Below are 17,499 nucleotides of genomic sequence, written 5' to 3'. Positions count from 1 at the left end.
GCATGGATGAGTTGGACCAAAAAGTCTGTTTCTGTGCTGTACATTTCTATGACTCTATAACATCTCATAAACACATCTTGGCAAAAGTAAATTCAGTAAAATAGATTGTCTCACATACAGTTCTAGCAGCAGGAAGAAAGCTCCTGCTTTTAGCTGTAACAGAGAGAGGAATGAGAACTTCTGCATCCAGCTTCAAGATCCCAGCAACTGCTGAAAGCTAAAACTAAATAACCCAGTTCTGTTAGAGTTTGACCTCACCCATTCAAGCTGCATCTATTGTTACAACCTTAAAAAATAACACCTCAATGCCTCACAAACTGTTTACTTTATTGGCTTTGAGTAGATCACTTGACACCTTCATAAAAAAGCCAGGACAAAATGCACCTCTTAAAGCCATTGTATCTTCACACAACAATATCTTTCCTGAGATAAGGGGGCCAATATTGTGGTCTTGTGATATATCAGATACTTTTTTATATATATTTTCTTTCAATTTTATCTCCTCCTTCTGCTGTCATGTGGTGTGGCAAAATTAACTCTGGTAACTCATTTAGTGGCTGTTCTTAAATGGGTGAACTTTGGCAGTGAGTGTCAGCAGCTGATTTGGCTCTGAATGATACAAAATTTAAGTTTGAGTCTGTTTTCATGTATAGATTTTCCAGCATGAGTCATTGTGTTGTCAGGAGTGGAAATTCTGGCTATCTCTTACCCTTCCGAACACTGTTAATGTACCCATGAAGCTATCGTGTCTTAGATCAAATAATCCATCATTGACTGAAGATCAAATAATCCATCATTGACTGAAGATCAAATTTGGGGTTTCCCGAAGAGCACATTAGGACATTGTGTGATGCATCCACCCAGTGGGACTGCTAATCTGCAAGTTCCAAATCCCCAGACAGCAATGATTCTTCTGTGATTATATTGCATGCTTCACAGTTTTCTCTTCCTGAGTCTCTCTCATTAGCTTAGGAAATAATGCATCCATCTCATGAAATTGTTTAGCCTTTGGATCTTCTAACTTATCGAGCGTCTCTGACACTGATTTCTGAGTAATTGGTTACTTGTTATGCTACAAATCCTGAATTACAAGTTAGTAGCAGCTTTCTAGAAACTCGTTTCTGTATTTTTTTCATCAAATCTCACTTTTAATTTGGAGTTCAGACTCCTTTTCTAACTTGCTTTTCTGATATTGAAAGAACCGTTTAGATTAGTTCACTGAGCATGTACCAGGAAGCAAAACTGGGACTTTCTGACCTATGCAACAGGTCAGCTACAAAGCTATTCCAGCAGCGTTTATTTCCCCTAACAGAACTGTACTGATTATAACGAGGTCACCTAGGAGGACTTCATAGCATGTGAGTTTCCTGATTGGGGGTGTTAAACTTTTCCAATCAGGGAGCCCTGGCTGACAGGAGTGTCAGACGTTCTGCTCAGAGCTGGCTCTGAGGGAGTTGTATCAGTGTCAAGTCTCACCACATGTAAATAAAGGGTGACTTGGTGACAGGATACTGTCCTCTGTGGAGCTATTTCAAGAACATAACATTTGAGTTCACCTGGATGTGGAAAATTCAATCAAATTTACTTTATATGAAGCAACATCTTAATTTGGTTTGCAGATTAATGAATTCCATGGGACAATTCCATTAATGGGAAGCAATCTAGCACTGAAAATATGTTGAGTTGTGAGTTAACAGGAGTCATTATGTGAAGCTCTCTTTCCCCCTTAGAGCCATGTGAGACAGGATCAGAAGGCACAAGGTAAGGTTATAACTCTGGGGCTGATTCTGAAATGTGCATTTCCATTTCACAAACTGCAAACAAGAACGCAGCCACTCAAATTATTATTATTCCTTCTTTTTTACTGGTAGGAATAAAAACAGGCTTTGTAATAACATGGTAACAATTCAGTTTCTTTATTTGTATGTGTTTGAAGGATTGTGTTCAGCCCTGTGTGCTCGTCCATTCCATAGTTGAGTCATCTGCTCAAGTTCACTGCCAATTCTGACCCAAGGAGTGATGGCTCTCTTGGTGAAGGCAGCAAGTTCCTGTGGCATTGTGCCCTAACCAAATATTAGGGACTTAACAAGGTGAGATCAAAAATAGGGAACGACTGGTGAGGTTAGTTGTTATTGTTCTGTACAGGGTGTCCAAGGGAAGGCATTCTTCATAGGGTAGGTGTTAGCTGACTGTTAGCACACAGAGGGATTGGGTACTTTGCACCTAACCTATATGAGAATGCATTGATTCTGGATGCAGAAAATGTGGACAATTTTCATCAATGAAACTGTTCACTCTGATGTGGAAAATTCAAGCTACTTTAGTTAGCATCCCCAATGAAGAGTTACGTTTCCTTGTAGAGATAACACTATTAGTATTCCTACCAGGAATGCTATATAACATGAGATTTGTTGTTTTAGTGATGCAATATAACTTTTTCAGCTTAAGCACAGTAACCCAATACTGTATAAGATTAAGCCTGTGCATTGACCCATGGTAAAATTGAGGCATCCTTGCTTCTGTATAAAATAGAGTGTTAGTCCTGTGACCTTGTAATAGAATCTCAGTTTAACACAGGCTGCATTTCCATAGAAAAGGAAATAGCTATCAGCACTAAACGCAAAGATTTGGATTGGAACCTCTAATATTCATTCTAATTCCTCTGTGTGAATTCTGATGGTTGCTATTAGATATAATTAAGGAACTAAACATAATGCCAATTGTCTTCATATACAAGTGCTGCTGCAGTCATTCATTAAGTAAAATTAATATTTTAATATTATATTTTGAAAATAAGTGGAATACTTTCCTCATTCAGTATTTTCCCAGTGAGATAAGCATAATGGAACATTTGTAGACACTGAATTTATTTTTTATTCTATCATTTAAAAAAAAAGTTTTTATACGTACAATGGTTATTGCACGCACAAGTCATTTTCTGAGTGAATTGCTTCAAGCCCTCTGCCGATACAATCCTCCATGTAACTGTGCAGTTGGAAATGTATAAATGTCATCCCAGTTTAATTGTCCCTCATGGATATATTTTCCTTCTCTTCTCCATGGGGTTAAAGAAAAGCTCACTCTCTGATCAGTATCATTCACAGATGGTCCCAGTTAGAACCTGGGGACTCGACATGTGGGCAATGGTTTGTATGGGGGAAGGAGAATGGATAAACCATGTCATGGCTTCTTGGGAGTAATGCATAGTACACCAGAACATTGCACCATCAGACTGCTTTAGATTAACCTCTGAACAGATCTGCTGCAATTGCTGTGACATTGTAATTAATCCCCAAAGTATTCAGTCTGGACTGAAATTCAGTATAGAGCTGGGAGTGTCTCAAACGAATGAGCAGATTTCTTGTGTGAAAAGCTTACTGTGCTGCTGCAGAAGCTCTGTTCGTAATTACAAGATTTATTACAGTCACATTCATAGATGTGGCTAAATATAAGCAGTCCTTTTACAGATATGTCTTTTATGACTATGTTATTGCAAGGGGAAATAACAAAACCAAGTAAATTCTCAGCTTTAGGGACTAAATTGCTATTGAAGTTCAATTTACAATGGCAGCTTTCAAAAAGAACTGGTTAGGGATGGGGGAGCAAAAGAAATTGAAATCCAGGCGAGCAGTGAAAATCGGGAGAGCAGAAAGCTCCTGTGGAACTTTCAAAGTTCACAGGCAAAAATGAAAATCAGCAGCACCATCATAGTTATATAAACTAAGTTCCCATGTTGCTGCTTGCAAAGTTCATTCTAGCAAGCCCATCTGCTGCAAGGCAACTCTGCTTAGACTTTCTTTATAATCGTTAATGATATAATCAGTCCTGTTTATATTTGTGTTCAGTTCAAATGCAACATTTCTATGTTGGGTTGTATCATGTACTTGTCATTGAATGGAATCCTCTGTAATTGACAGATGAAAAACAAAGTTGTAATTTTATGAACAGTGAAGGGTAACTTACTAAATGTAGGTCTGAGAAGAGGGTCTATTCTACTTCTGAACGGTGAAAATATCACTGCATCTGGACTGCTTCTTGAGCAGTTCTTGATCTTTGTAAACACTCTGTACTATTTATGTTGTGTGGCAAGTGCCCAAAGCTAGATAATAGAGGGATTAGCCAAATTCTATTCCACACAGCCAAATATTGGGCATTTAGAGACTCAATTTCTTTGTTATTGAATGCACATTAAATGCATAATACTGAGAGTGTTTCTGTTAGCACTGGCAAACAGTGTATGCTTAGGAACATTCCATTTTTTCTTGAAATGGAAGGGTGGTGGTGGGGGAGATAAATTCAGGCTAAAGGTTAGGCTTTTAGCACAATTTGACTTAATCCTCCTTGCCGTTCAGTAAAGTTGCTGAAAGGCTCCACTGGCTATATATGCTGCTTATTCTCACTGTAACATCTCTTTTGTTCTTAGGATTTTCTCTATTTAATTCAATACATGTCCTCGTACCAGAGCTTCTGAAAATTGAAGTTTTAGCTCTTCTGTTTAGAAAAATGTTACGCAGTTTGCAAACTTGGCTGCTGGCATCTGTGCTGTTTCATGGAACTGTTTCATTTGAAAACTGTGACAACTTGGCTTTTTTTAAAAACAACGTGGCTCACACAATAAGTCAAGGCTGAACAGCCTTTTTGTGTGAACAGGTTTGAAACTGGTCACCCAGTGTTGAGTCAGGCCTTTTGATATTATTTTGTTTTTTTAAATGTATCTCATGCATTTGTCATTTTCCCCCCAACAGCGTCTGTTGTTTGAGACATAAAGCATTTTGCACAAATCTATTAACATTCGGTGCATGGCGTAATAAAAAGCACGGCTAATTTCTCCACCAGACTACTCAGTAAAGCAATAAAAATGATCTAAATTCAGCACATAAATACAAAAGGAGAAAGAAAAGTGAAGATCAGTATTGTAACAGCTACTAATCTTGCAGTGTGGTGGCTTTTATTCCACACCTTTCCACTAAAATCTCAGCTTTTCACTATAAAAACCGGAATGTACAAATCATCCAACTGGTAAAAACAGTTTGGAGCAATTTTCTCAGATGCAAGCAAAACACATTTATTTCCCAATAACATTAATTGATATACTGATTACTGAAGATAAACTAGTCAGCGTGCCAGAAATGAGCCTCTAAACAGAAATGCTTATGATCTGGTGTTTTTGACAAGCAGATGGCTCTGACTAAAGGTGAGAATGAAATGCCTGGTAATTTACTGCAAAAGGACATTGCTCTGTAGTGCATGAAAACAAGATTTCAAAAATGTGAAAGTGGAGAGAAGGAAGGGAGCACTTGAGCTATATACTCAGGCAGCTTGATTTGGCAATTGCAATGGGTTTGCAGATAGAACAGGCTCCTTCATTGTCATAAGCTAAACAAGCAGAACATTTGTCAGATAACGTTTGGTTTATAGTTATTTCCAGCTACTTCTCCTTGGAGTTCACCTCGTTGATGGCTACATACTAAATATGTCTGAATGCATTTTTCTTTTCCAAGTTTATAAGGGTTCTTTTTCGTGTGGTTTATCACTTTATAAAGACACAAGAAGTACAAATACGATTGTCTGTTTCTGAGATAACAACATCAGAATAAGCTTGAGAAATTTGTCTTCTGTCACAATACATTAACAATATATTTCTTCTGTTCAGTTTCAATTACTTCCCCTCCCCCATATAAAATGAAAATCATTAATATTGCTTACAATTTATTAGCCGAATTGCTGATTTTATGTATTTGTAGTTAAAAATAGAGCAAAATTGAATTAAAGAGGTAATATAAATGCACAGTACTCTGCCTCTACCTGAAGGCAAAAGAACTTTGCAGTTGCTTGACTCCATCCTTTGCCTTTTTTTCCCCAAGTGTTCAAAGAACATCGACAATTTGAGGGAGCTGAACTGTACACGTGAGCTTGGTTTGTTTAAAATTAGATGATCTTAAAAATACAAGCAAAAGCAGAGCCTGACTTTCCATCAGCAGCCACAAGTTAGTTGCCACATGAAGCACTGTCTAGTAAATGTACTAGATGAGAGGAGTGGTGATTTTGATGTTTTTGTATCAAGTGAGAAATGAATAACGTTTGATGGTCTGCAGATTAGAAATAAGATTAATATCAATTTGTATAAACTGTTTCATAAGTATTACAAATTAATCTCTGCCTCTTTTTGCATCTCCTTTAAATTTGACTTTATCACAATCACTTTTCAATATATTAAAATTCATCGTCAAATTTGATATGTAGGTGCGCAGGGAAAATTTCCTGTTTTGAGAGTAGTTCGGATCCTTCAGCTCTCATGGGGTTAAGTAAAGCTCTGCAGTTACTTAGATTACAGATTGCCAGCGCTGACTGAATCTGTTAACATGTATAGAAAACTTTGTTGCTATTCGAGATAGAGGCCATTCATTCAAATTGAGTGCTCTGCATTTAATAATGTCAGTATATATCAGGTTATATAAGAATTTGCTGTAATTCATAAAGTAGCAAAAAATACTCCAATTAAGTAAAACATGTAAGTGCCTGCTTACCTGTTCAAGGTTTACTCATCTTTAGGCACTGTTATTCAGATCAAGCACCCATAAAATGTAAGAGATATTCCAGTAAGTGAGGGGGAAAAGAGAGAAAGAATGAGTATAAGACACCCCTCCTGAAGTCAGACAGCATGAGCAAAGTACAAAGCCACTAGTCGATCACACAGCAAGCAAAATAAAAACAGGTTGAGTCTCAAAGCTCCATAGATGTCTCAGACAAGCCAGCTAGTACCCACTGCAAGAGCTCAACTGGAGACTGAGAGCTCCTGCATGCTGACACGCTTGCTGAAAATTCTGATGAGATCACCAGTAGGTTGGGCTTCTGGATTTGACAGGCAGCTGAGGATGCGTTTGGGATCTTGCATTTCCAGCTATCTTGAGGGGATACGAAGCTAACCTTCCTAAGTGGATTATTCCATACAGAATACTGTAAGTCAGTCATGTGTGTTCATTTAAACACAACAAGCTTGACGGCTAGAATGGGTTGAGATGAAAGCTTGGAAAAGCAGGTTAAATATGTAGCTGGTTGCCAGCTGCAACTTGAGAGCTTGCTGATTTCAAAAAAAATCTTTCAATTTCTCTCTAGAGCATTGTACAAACCAGAATAATGCCAGATTTTTTTAAAAAAGCATATGAAAATCCTGAGTATCAAGGCATAGTGTTCATTACTGTTAGAACTGCCATCAGACCCAGGAACCTCTGCATTGGGTGAAATTGACAATCTGATTCAGATGTTCAGTGTGTTGTATAAAAGCCAAGTGATTTTACTGTGTATTTTGCTGCTGATGTTGTATGCTGATAAACAGTTCTACGACCAACAAGGGGAATATTTTGAAATTATTGGTTTTTTTTGTAAAATGAGGTTTTGTGGAGTTATCCCTTTGATGCTGCTGTGTGGTTAGACTGAATGAATATAAGTATCTCATTGTGTAAATGTTCTCTGCATTCTGATGCAGATTACACACTTGTGCAAATAATCTTTACAAAATGTTGTTTACTTATTAAAAGTAAGTCAGGTGATATCTGTAGTGCACTACTAACATTAGAATTAACGAGTGACCAAATATAAGTTTTCAGTGCTGGATGCACACAAATTTGAATCTGACAAGTTCTGATCTTCCTCACATGGCAAGGAGAAGTCAGAATTTCAACAACATTTAACCTTCACTTTCTACAAAGATTAAGTATCTTCACAGCACTCAGAGGAGTAAACTTTGAAAATATTTAATCTTCAGAAACCAAATTAATAAGACTAGTGCACTAGTTTTTCACTGTGCACTTGCATGTGTGTGCATATATACAGAACTGTAAATGTGTGCTGTATAAAATCATGATTCTGAGCGGGTTAATGAAGGAGTTAGCATATGGCTCCACCCAATCTGATGATGTAATACAGTGCTGGGTGGCGAAAAGAGGAATCTAGCTAAGATTCCGATGGAAACAGATGTTACCATCAGTGTCTCTGATAACCTTTGTTGTTATATCTAAATGGCAGATGTGACTTGACCTATTGCTATGATGCAAGAAACTTTATCTTGTTAAGCTAAGTGCGTCTTGTGAAGAGGCTTTCTTCTACTATTATTAACCAAGTGGGCCCTTACACTCAATACAGAAAGGAAGATAAGGTAAAATGCACTTGTGGTGCAGGTGTAGGGTCCCTATCTTTGAGCCAGGAGATCCATGTTCAAGTTCAATCTGCTCCTTAGGTGTGTCATGACATTCCTGAACAGATTGATTATGTTATCAAGAATGGAGAATTAGTGGCAGCATCTCCCCAACTATCAGGCTTACAAAGTAGCCTAGAGTTTTAGGATAGAGGAAGATTGGGAAAACTTCAAAAAGCAACAAAGAACCATGAAGCAGGAAATAAAGAAAGATACATTGTGAATGCAAACTAGCACAGAATATATAAACAGGTAGGAAAAGTTTTTATAAATATATAAAATGGAAAAGGATTGCTAAAATGGACTTAAGTCCCTTGCAGGATGAGAAAGGGGAATTAATATTGGGTAATGCTGAAACGGCTAAGGCCTTGAATAACTATTTTGTGTCCATCTTCACAGTGGAAAATGTGTCTAACATGCCAAAGAATGATGTTATGGATACAATGGGAGGTACAATGGACCTCAACTCAATTGCAGTAGTGTTGAGTAAACTTGAGGGTCTGATGGTGGATAAGTCCCCTGGTCCTGGTGGAATGCATCCCAGGGTGCTGAAAGAAATGGTGGAAGTTAGAGTAGATGTGTTAATGGTAATTTACCAAAATTCACTGGACTCTGGGTCGGTCCCAGCAGACTGGAAGACAGTGAATGTCATGTGCTGTTTAAAAAAGGGTGTAGACAAAAGGCAGGTATTTATAGGTCAGTTAGCTTAGTATCTGGAGTTGGGGAATGCTAGAGGCTATCATTAAAGAAGAGATAATAAGGCATCTGGATGGAAAGGGTTCCTTTAGGCAGATGCAGCGTGGATTTAGGAAGGGAATGTCATGTTTGACAAACTTACTGGAGTTCTTTGAGGAAGTAACGAGTGTGATGGGTGGAAGGGAACATGTGGACATTATATACTTGGATTTCCAGAAGGTGTTCAATAAGGTACCACATAAAAGACTCATCCATAACAGTTTTGAGGTATGTGCTAGCATGGATAGAAGACTGGTTAACCAATAGATAGCAGAGAGTTGGGATAAATGGGTGTTTGGCTGGTTGGATATCAGTGGTGAGCGGGGTGCTGCAGGGGTCGGTGATGGGTCCGCAACTGTTCATGATATATATAAATAATTTGAAAGAGGAGACCGAGTGTAATGTATCCAAGTTTGCTGATGACACTAAAATAAGTGAAAAGGCAAACGGTGCAGAGAATGTGGAGGGTCTGCAGAGTGATTTAGATAGGTTAAGTCAGTGGACAAGGGTCTGGCAGATACAGTACAATGTTGGTAAATGTGAGGTTATCCACTTTGGAAGTAAAAATAGTAGGTCAGAGTAAAACATTGCAACATGCTCTTGTGCAGAGAGACTTTGGCGTGCTTGTACATGAATCATTAAAAATTGATTTGCAGATGCAACAGGTAATCAGGAAAGCAAACGGAATATTGGCTTTCATTGCTCGAGGGATTGAATTTAAGAGCAAGGAGGTTCTTAATTGTACAAGGTTTTGGTGAAGCCGCACCTGGAGTATTGTGCACAGTTCTGGTCTCCTTACTTGAGGAAGGATATACTGGCTTTGGAGGCAATGTGGAGGAGGTTCACCAGGTTGATTCCAGAGATGAGGGGTTTACCCTATGAGAAAAGGTTGAGACGCCTGGAACTGTACTTGCTAGAATCTAAAAGAATGAGAGGGCATCTTATAGAAACATAAAATTATGAAAGGGATAGATAAAATAGAAGCAGGCAAGTTGTCTCTGCTCGTGAGTGATACTAGGACTAGAGGACATGGCCTCAAGATTAGGGGAAGTAGGTTTAAGACAGAGAGTTCCATGTAATTGTCTACCCAAGGAAGCAGTAGAGGTAGTTTCATTAAATATATTCAAGACACAGTTGGCTGAGTTTTTGCATGGTAGGGGAATTAAAGGTTATGGGGATATTGCAAGTAGGAGGAGCAGTGATGATGGATAGATCAGCCATGATCTTAATGAATGGTAGAACAGGGTCAAATGGCCTAGTCCTGCTTCTATTACTATGAAACTATGAAATTATAATTAGCTGGTATTTATTGGTTCCATATCACATCACACCACTTTCAACATGATGATCAGCAATGTCCATTGTTGTCACAAAGTCACAATGCTATAATAAAATTCAGAAGGCAAGTGAGTTTACTTTAAATACTTTATCATTTTAATAACACTCAGACAGTCAATCAGTAGCTGCAGGAAGTTGAACAAAAAAGCAGCAATACTTGTGGAAGGGACAAAGTAGAGACAGTATTCCTTGCTAGAACATATAATTCATACCTGGTAAGGAGAACAGGAGAGCATTGTGAGCTAGGAAGAGCTTAAAAAACAAGATCTACTTGGCAGTTCATGAATTCTTAGAGTAGCCGGTTCTGTAGGACAATCCCAATTTAAGGTTCAGCTGGAAAGTGCCTGCTTCAAAGTTCTGTGAATAAAGTAAAAAAATGCCAGTAAGGTGAGAGGAAAGTCTTAAATGGTACAAAGGTCAAGACTGGGGAAAAGTAGAAATCAAAGAAGAAATCATTTATCGTTCACAATAACCTCACCACCATAGTGACACACACCTCAAGGCATGGCTACAGTTGCAAAGTCAAGGTCCATAGCTGCAGAGGAGATTTTATGTGGTGACAAAGGGATAATTTAAAAGACAAGACAGAGTCTATCAGAAGAAGATAGTTTGAAGATTCTGATAAGGATAGGGGATCAATATATTAAACCATAATTTTAGAAAATGACTTATAAGGTTGTAACCATAATGCATTATTGGAAAATTGAGGAGGAGACATGTATATGTATTGGACAGTGAAAGGAATGAAGTCATCTGTTTTGCCCACTCATATATGGGATACATTTTCTTGGCTACAGAGGGGAAGCACTTTCAGTTTACCTGCAGAAGCTGAGAAGCAACCATTTTGATAGCAAAAATTGTAGGCAGATTCCCAGTAAGCAGTACAGAGATAAATTACATTTTACAGAATGTAAAGCTTTATTAGAAGGAAATAATGACACTTATATATTGTACAGTTTAAAAGTTTGTAAAGTGAAAAAATAAAAACAGCATTGCTAAATATGGAAATTAAAGTCTTCCAAAAAGTAAAATTAAGCAGTGTTGACTTACTGCATATTAGAATCATCATCTTAGGAGAAATTAATGATTCAATTGATTCAACTTGAGAGAACCTGCTAACATCAATGGACATCTCATTAATTTTGAACTTGATAAAGGGACAAGTGTCACAATCCTATCAGATCAAATATTATAGCTCAAGAAACAGGGATTATGTCTGCAGAGGTAAAACTTAATGGTTCTGGTGGAATAACTCTCAACATTAAAGGTATTCTAGTAGCACTCTGCACCACAAAGACTGTAAAAGTGTTGAAAATATATACGTAACTTGCAACCAACCCTTCAAACTTTTAAGCCTGCATGGATGACTTGACAGCTACATCCACAAAGTTTAAGAAAGAGTACAAATAATTCCAAGGATACACTGATCCAGGAACAATGTGTTGTCAATTGGTCAAGGCACAACTGACAGAAGATTTAATTAGGCTTCCTGGACTTGTGGTGAAACCTAAAAAGGAAAACAGAGCAATTGGCTTACATGCCAAAATGGTTGTTAATCATTCTGCCAGCCCTCAGGCATGCATAGACAAAGCCAGTGATGTCGGCTGGCAGTACGAGCCTGCACTCTCTCTTTTCCACACATTCCCCTCCTTTCTCACACTTTCTCCTTCCTGTATGCTTGAATGTTCAGCTCATTGTGCTTGATGGCTCTTTTAGCTTGGATGTGCACAGTGGCAATGGCACCCAGAGTTTGGAAGATTGAATTGCCAGGTTGCAATGCTGACTGTGCACTTTAAAACTTGGGAAAGTGAGTCATACAGCACAGAAACAGCCCCTCAGGCCAACCTGTCCATGCTGACCAGATATCCCAACCCAATCTAGTCTTACCCGCCAGCACCCGACCCATATCCCTCCAAACCCTTCCTACTCTTATACCCATCTAAATGCCTTTTAAATGTTGCAAGTGTACTAGCCTTCACCACTTCCTTTGGCAGCTCATTCCATACATGCACCACTCTCTGTCTGAAAAAGGCACCCCATAGATCCCTTTTAAATCTTTCCACTCTCACCCTAAACCTATGCACTCTAGTTCTGGACTCCCTGACCCAAGGGAAAAGACTTTGTCTATTTATCCTATCCATGCTCCTCATGATTTTGTAAACCTCTATAAGGTCACCCCCTCCGCCTCTGACCCTCCAAAGAAAAGAGCCCCAGCCTGTTCAGCTTCTCCCTATAGCTCAAATCCTCCAACCCTGGCAACATACTTGTCAATCTTTTCTGAACCTTTTCAAGTTTCACAACATCTTTCAGATAGGAAGGACACCAGAACTGCAAGCAATATTCCAACAGTGGCCCAACCAATGTCTTGTACAGCCACAACATGACCTCCCAATTCCTGTACTCCATACTCTGACCAATAAAGGAAAGCATACCAAACACCTTCTTCACTTTCTGTGACTCCACTTTCAAGGAGCTATGAACCTGTAAAGAAAGTGCTAAATTGGGGAAACGCTAATTACAATAGTAATAGCAGAAACTGGAAAAATTAGATTGGGGTAGTTGTTTGAGGGTAAATCTAAATCTAGCTTGTGAGACTATTTTAATAAGCCAGTTGATCAGAGTTCAGGATCAGCATATTTCTGAGTATGAAAGAATGGCAAGACTTGGGAAGCCTGGATGATGAGATATTGAAAGTTTAATGAAAAATAAAAAGGAAGCATGTATAAGGTTTAGGAAACTGAAATAGAACAAGACCTTTTGAGGATTATAAAGGAAGCTAAAAATAACTTAAACAGGAAATTAGGAGGGCCAAAAGAGAGAGGCCTCTAAATGTCTTTGGCAAGCAGGATTAAAAAGATTTCCATGGCATTTGATACATTGATTAGGAGCAAGAGGGTAATGAGGGAAAGGATAGGTCCATTCAAGAACAAAAGAGGTTATTTATGTCTGGATACAGAGGAACTGGGTGAGGTCCTTAATGAGTACTTCCCATTGGCGTTCACTGAGGAGAAGGAATGGTGGCAGGATTAGGAAGGGGCTTGTTGATATTAAGAAGTAGGAGGTGGTAGGTGTCTTGAGAATAGTTGATGTTGTTCCTTTGTTCAAGAAGGGCAACAGGGATAATTTAGGAAATTATATGGCTGAGTCTTATATCAGTGTAGGGTAATTATTGGAAACTATTTCAGAGACAGGAATTACCTGCATTTGAAAAAGAATGGACTTACTAGGGATAGTCAGGATGGATTTAAATGAGGGAAGTCTTATGTCACAAATTTGATAGACATTTTTGAGGAAGTGACAAAGATGATTGATGAAGGTAGGGCAGTGGATGTTGCCTACATGGACTTTACTAAAGCAAGGTTCCTCATTGTAGGCTGGTCCAGAAGATGAAGTTGCATTGAATCTATGTTAAATTAATAAATTGGATATAGAATTGATTAGAAGACAGAGGGTAGTTGTAGATGGGGTGTTTTTTCAGACTGGAGGTCTACGACCAGTGTTGTTATGTTGGGAGCAGTGCTGGAACCTTTGTTGTTTGTAATATATATAAATGAATTAAATGAATATATAGGTGGTCTGATTAGTAAATTTGAAAATGACACAAAAATTGGTAGATTTGTAGTTAGTGAAGGATGTTATCAAAGTTTGACAGCAGGATATCGATCAGTTGGAAAGTTGGATGGTGAAATGGCAGATGGACTTTAATCTGGACAAATGAGAGGTAAGGCATTTTGGGAGGTAAAATGCAAGGGGAAAGAATACATTGATGGCAGGACCCTTAAGTGCATTGATGTAAAGAGAGATCTTAGAGTGTAAGTCTATAGCTCCCTGAAAATGGCAATGCAAGTGAATAAAGTGGTAAAGAAGGCATATGGCTTGCCTCATCAGTCGGGGCATTCGATATGAAAGTAATGTTGCAGCTGTATAAGATTTTAGTTAGGCTACATTTGGAGTGCTGTGTACTGCTGTGTTCCCCATATTATAGGAAAGATGTGGAGGCTTTGGAGAGGTTTACCAGGATGTTGTCTGGAATGGAGTGCAGTAGTTCTCAGGAGAGGTTGGACAAACTTAAATTGTCTTTGCTAGTGCGTCAGAGGCTGACAAGTGACCTAATAGAAGTGTGGAAATGCCAAATATTAGGGCGTGGGTGGAAGTTTAAGCGAGATGTACAAAGTTTTATATACAGACAGTGGTAGGTACCTGGACCACGTTGCGAGGGAAGAAACAGATGCATCAGCAAAGTTTACAGGCATTTATACAGACACATGAACGTGAATAGAGGGCTATGGAGCATGTGTAGATGGATGGGATTGGTTTGGACTGGCATCATGGTTGGCATAGTCACGGAGGTCCGAAGTGCTTGTTCCTCCCAGAATGCATCACCTCACATTTGTTCTACGTAGAGGTCTCTTTTATATGGTCCACAGCTAAAGAAAAAGGAATCCATTCAGATTACTGGAGATGACATGAAGGAAATATTTCATATGGCTGTGAAGAAACAGTGGTAAGCAAACCAAATCGGTTTCCAGGAAATTTGACAAGAAGGCAGAATGTGCTATTATTCCTTTGTATAGCATTCCAGCGGGTTTGCCAAGAACATGTACATTCAGCACTGGCAACATTTCACAGTCATAGATGACTTACAAGTGTGTGACTGAAGGCTAGTTATTTCAGCACCTTCTGGGAAGACAATCTTTGAAAGGATACACCAGATATGCTTAGGCTTTCACAGGGGTACAGCAAACATCCAGTCAACAATGTGGTGGTTAGAGATTTTAAGAGTTTGAAGTTCACAAAACATCGTAAAATCCACGATTCTTAGAATTGACAGGACTACAAAACAGTCCTAACACTTTTGAAGAAAATTCAGTTGACAGATATCAGCAAAGTTGGTGAGAAGCTGCAAACCCAGAGAAAAAGAATGGAAAGTTCAACCCTCAAATCTTTAATGGAAGCTGTTCAGACAGCAAAACACCATGGTGAACAAATTAATGCAGCAAATTTGACATTGCTGTCAGATGGTCAGACAACACAAGCTCACAAGCAACATTTCAATCCCTTGTCTTCTGAAAAAGAATTATTAGTACCAATGACATAAATAATGGTAAGTAAGCAGAAATCCTGCAATAACAATACTGAGGGTATGAAGACACTGACTCACCAGGAAGATATCCAGAGGGCAAATGAAAACATCCAACCTATTCAACAAATTGAAGTAAAGCACTTACGTACTTCAACACAGATGCATTAGATTGAGAATGAAGATTGTATTGCACAAAATAACGATGAGCTGCTGTGACTCCATGGAAGACAGATCAACATTCACAGATTCAGGATACAGTTCAGAAGAAATTACCTGGCTCAGAAGTCTAGGATTATGAAAAAATGGTGTTCCATAATGAACATACTTGAAATTAAAAGACATCAGATTATGTTTTGTAGCAAATACTTGAGTTAACAAGGAAAGAAAATTCAGAAAATTAAGGGTAGATGAAAAAGAGGATTAGATCAACTATTGAGTTTGGAAGGAATGCATCCTTCTTGAAGTCAAAAGTCACACAACACCAGGTTGTAGTCCAACAGGTTTATTTGAAAACACTAGCTTTTGGAGTGCTACTCCTTTATCAGGTGCTAGTACACTCCAGTCCAACACTGGCATCTCCACATCATGTCCTCCATGAAGGACACCCAAGAATGAGAAGATCCTCTATTAGAGAAATTATTACAGATTAATCAACATCAAGATCAGAATTAAGTTCAACAGTTGTCATGCCATACCTACCAATCTTTAGTCCAAAGAGAATGCATTCTGGAAGAATTGTGAAATCACCTACATTTGTGAAGTCAAGGACTTTGGGTAGTGGTGAATGTAAAATGAAGTTAAATGTACTGGAATGTACAAATGTTAACTATTCAGAAAAAGGGTTTTGTGGGTGGGAAGGGATGGTGTATCCGAAAATGGTTCTGAAAGGGTTAATTTTGGGGCCTGCATTAAACTTCACTCAATCTGATGATGTCAGAAATCATATGACACCATGTTATAATCCCACAGGTTTATTTGAAATCACAAGCTTTCGGAGTGCTACCCCTTCATCAGGTGAAGTAGGACTACTTCACCTGACGAAGGAGCAGTGCTCCAAAAGCTTGTGATTTCAAATAAAGCTGTTGGACTACAACCTGGTGTTATGTGACGTCTGACCTTGTCTACCCTAGCCTAACACCAGCAACTCCACACCAATCTGATGATGTCACACAGTGTTGGGAGAGGGATAAAAAGGAGTCTGCCTTAAGATTCTGACGAAGATAGATGTATCGTCAGTGTCTCCAGTTTTAATTACGTCTTTTATACATGTTCTACCATGTGTCATTACAACACATCGTATGCCTGCATTACTTATGGATACATTGAACTTTTCATTCTAACATGCGTTTTCTCAAAGAGGAGACAAACGACGACTGTGGATGTAAGTTTAGTGACTGTCTGGAAAGGTCCTGAGAGGAACGATGGATTGTCACACCTGAAAAGGTGCCAAGGGAACTTAAAGCAGTAATCCTTCAAAGAATAAATATTAAAGTTACAGCGGAACAGGTCTACATCAACAATTTTCATAATAATTATGGATAATGGAATAAGTGTAAAGGAAAGAGGTTCAGATTTAAGATTTGAGATTTTGCGATAAACATGTTAATTGTTAACTTACTTACTTAAAGAGGTGTACCCATCCTTTGGGGAAGTAGTTTTAGTATATTCTGTTCCCATATTTTTGAATTGGATCTACTGTTCTGTTGTGATGGAAGTTACTTGGTCAGTTTTAAAATAAATACTTCAATGCGAGTTTTAAGATTTGATTATTTTAAATTTATATAGGTAGCAACATTTAAATGCAAACACAGTCAGGTGTTATGATTCTTCTTTTCAGAAGGCCTCACGAAGATAAGATATCAAGTTGTGTTAGCAGGGTGACCATATTAATTAATGTTCAAAAAATCTCATTATACCATACAAAAATCAATTAAGCTTTATGAACAAATGAATTAGCTGCAAAAGTAGGCCATTTGGCCCCTCAAACCTATCTGTCTCAGTAGGATTATGGCCTAGCTGGTTTTTTTGTTCATCTGTGTGGTGATTAAAATCCAACGACTATGCTAACAGTTGATGTCCTTTGCACACTGTGACATGAATGAATATACAATTAATGCAGTAAGTGTTAATGAACATGGGCTGTTAGTAA

At 38.4% G+C, this 17,499-nt stretch overlaps 2 protein-coding genes across 4 annotated transcripts in view; one reads left to right on the top strand and one right to left on the bottom strand.

The window, feature by feature from the left end:
• Positions 1–6,806, bottom strand: part of LOC140457112 (leucine-rich repeat transmembrane protein FLRT1-like) — a 194,137-nt gene extending 187,331 nt beyond the window's left edge. For both annotated transcript variants that reach the window (XM_072551122.1, XM_072551123.1), the window contains exon 1: positions 6,528–6,806. The gene's annotated coding sequence lies outside the window, so the exon portion shown is untranslated. The remainder of the gene's footprint in view (positions 1–6,527) is intronic.
• LOC140457114 (macro domain-containing protein CT2219-like) overlaps positions 1–17,499 on the top strand; it is a 1,058,378-nt gene that overhangs the window by 272,234 nt on the left and 768,645 nt on the right. The window lies entirely within an intron of this gene.

The sequence above is a fragment of the Chiloscyllium punctatum genome, chromosome 31 (genome assembly GCF_047496795.1).
Source record: "Chiloscyllium punctatum isolate Juve2018m chromosome 31, sChiPun1.3, whole genome shotgun sequence".
NCBI classification, from domain to species: domain Eukaryota; kingdom Metazoa; phylum Chordata; class Chondrichthyes; order Orectolobiformes; family Hemiscylliidae; genus Chiloscyllium; species Chiloscyllium punctatum.
The sequence above is the reverse complement of the archived record's forward strand: the minus strand, read 5'-3'. Positions and strand labels throughout refer to the sequence as shown.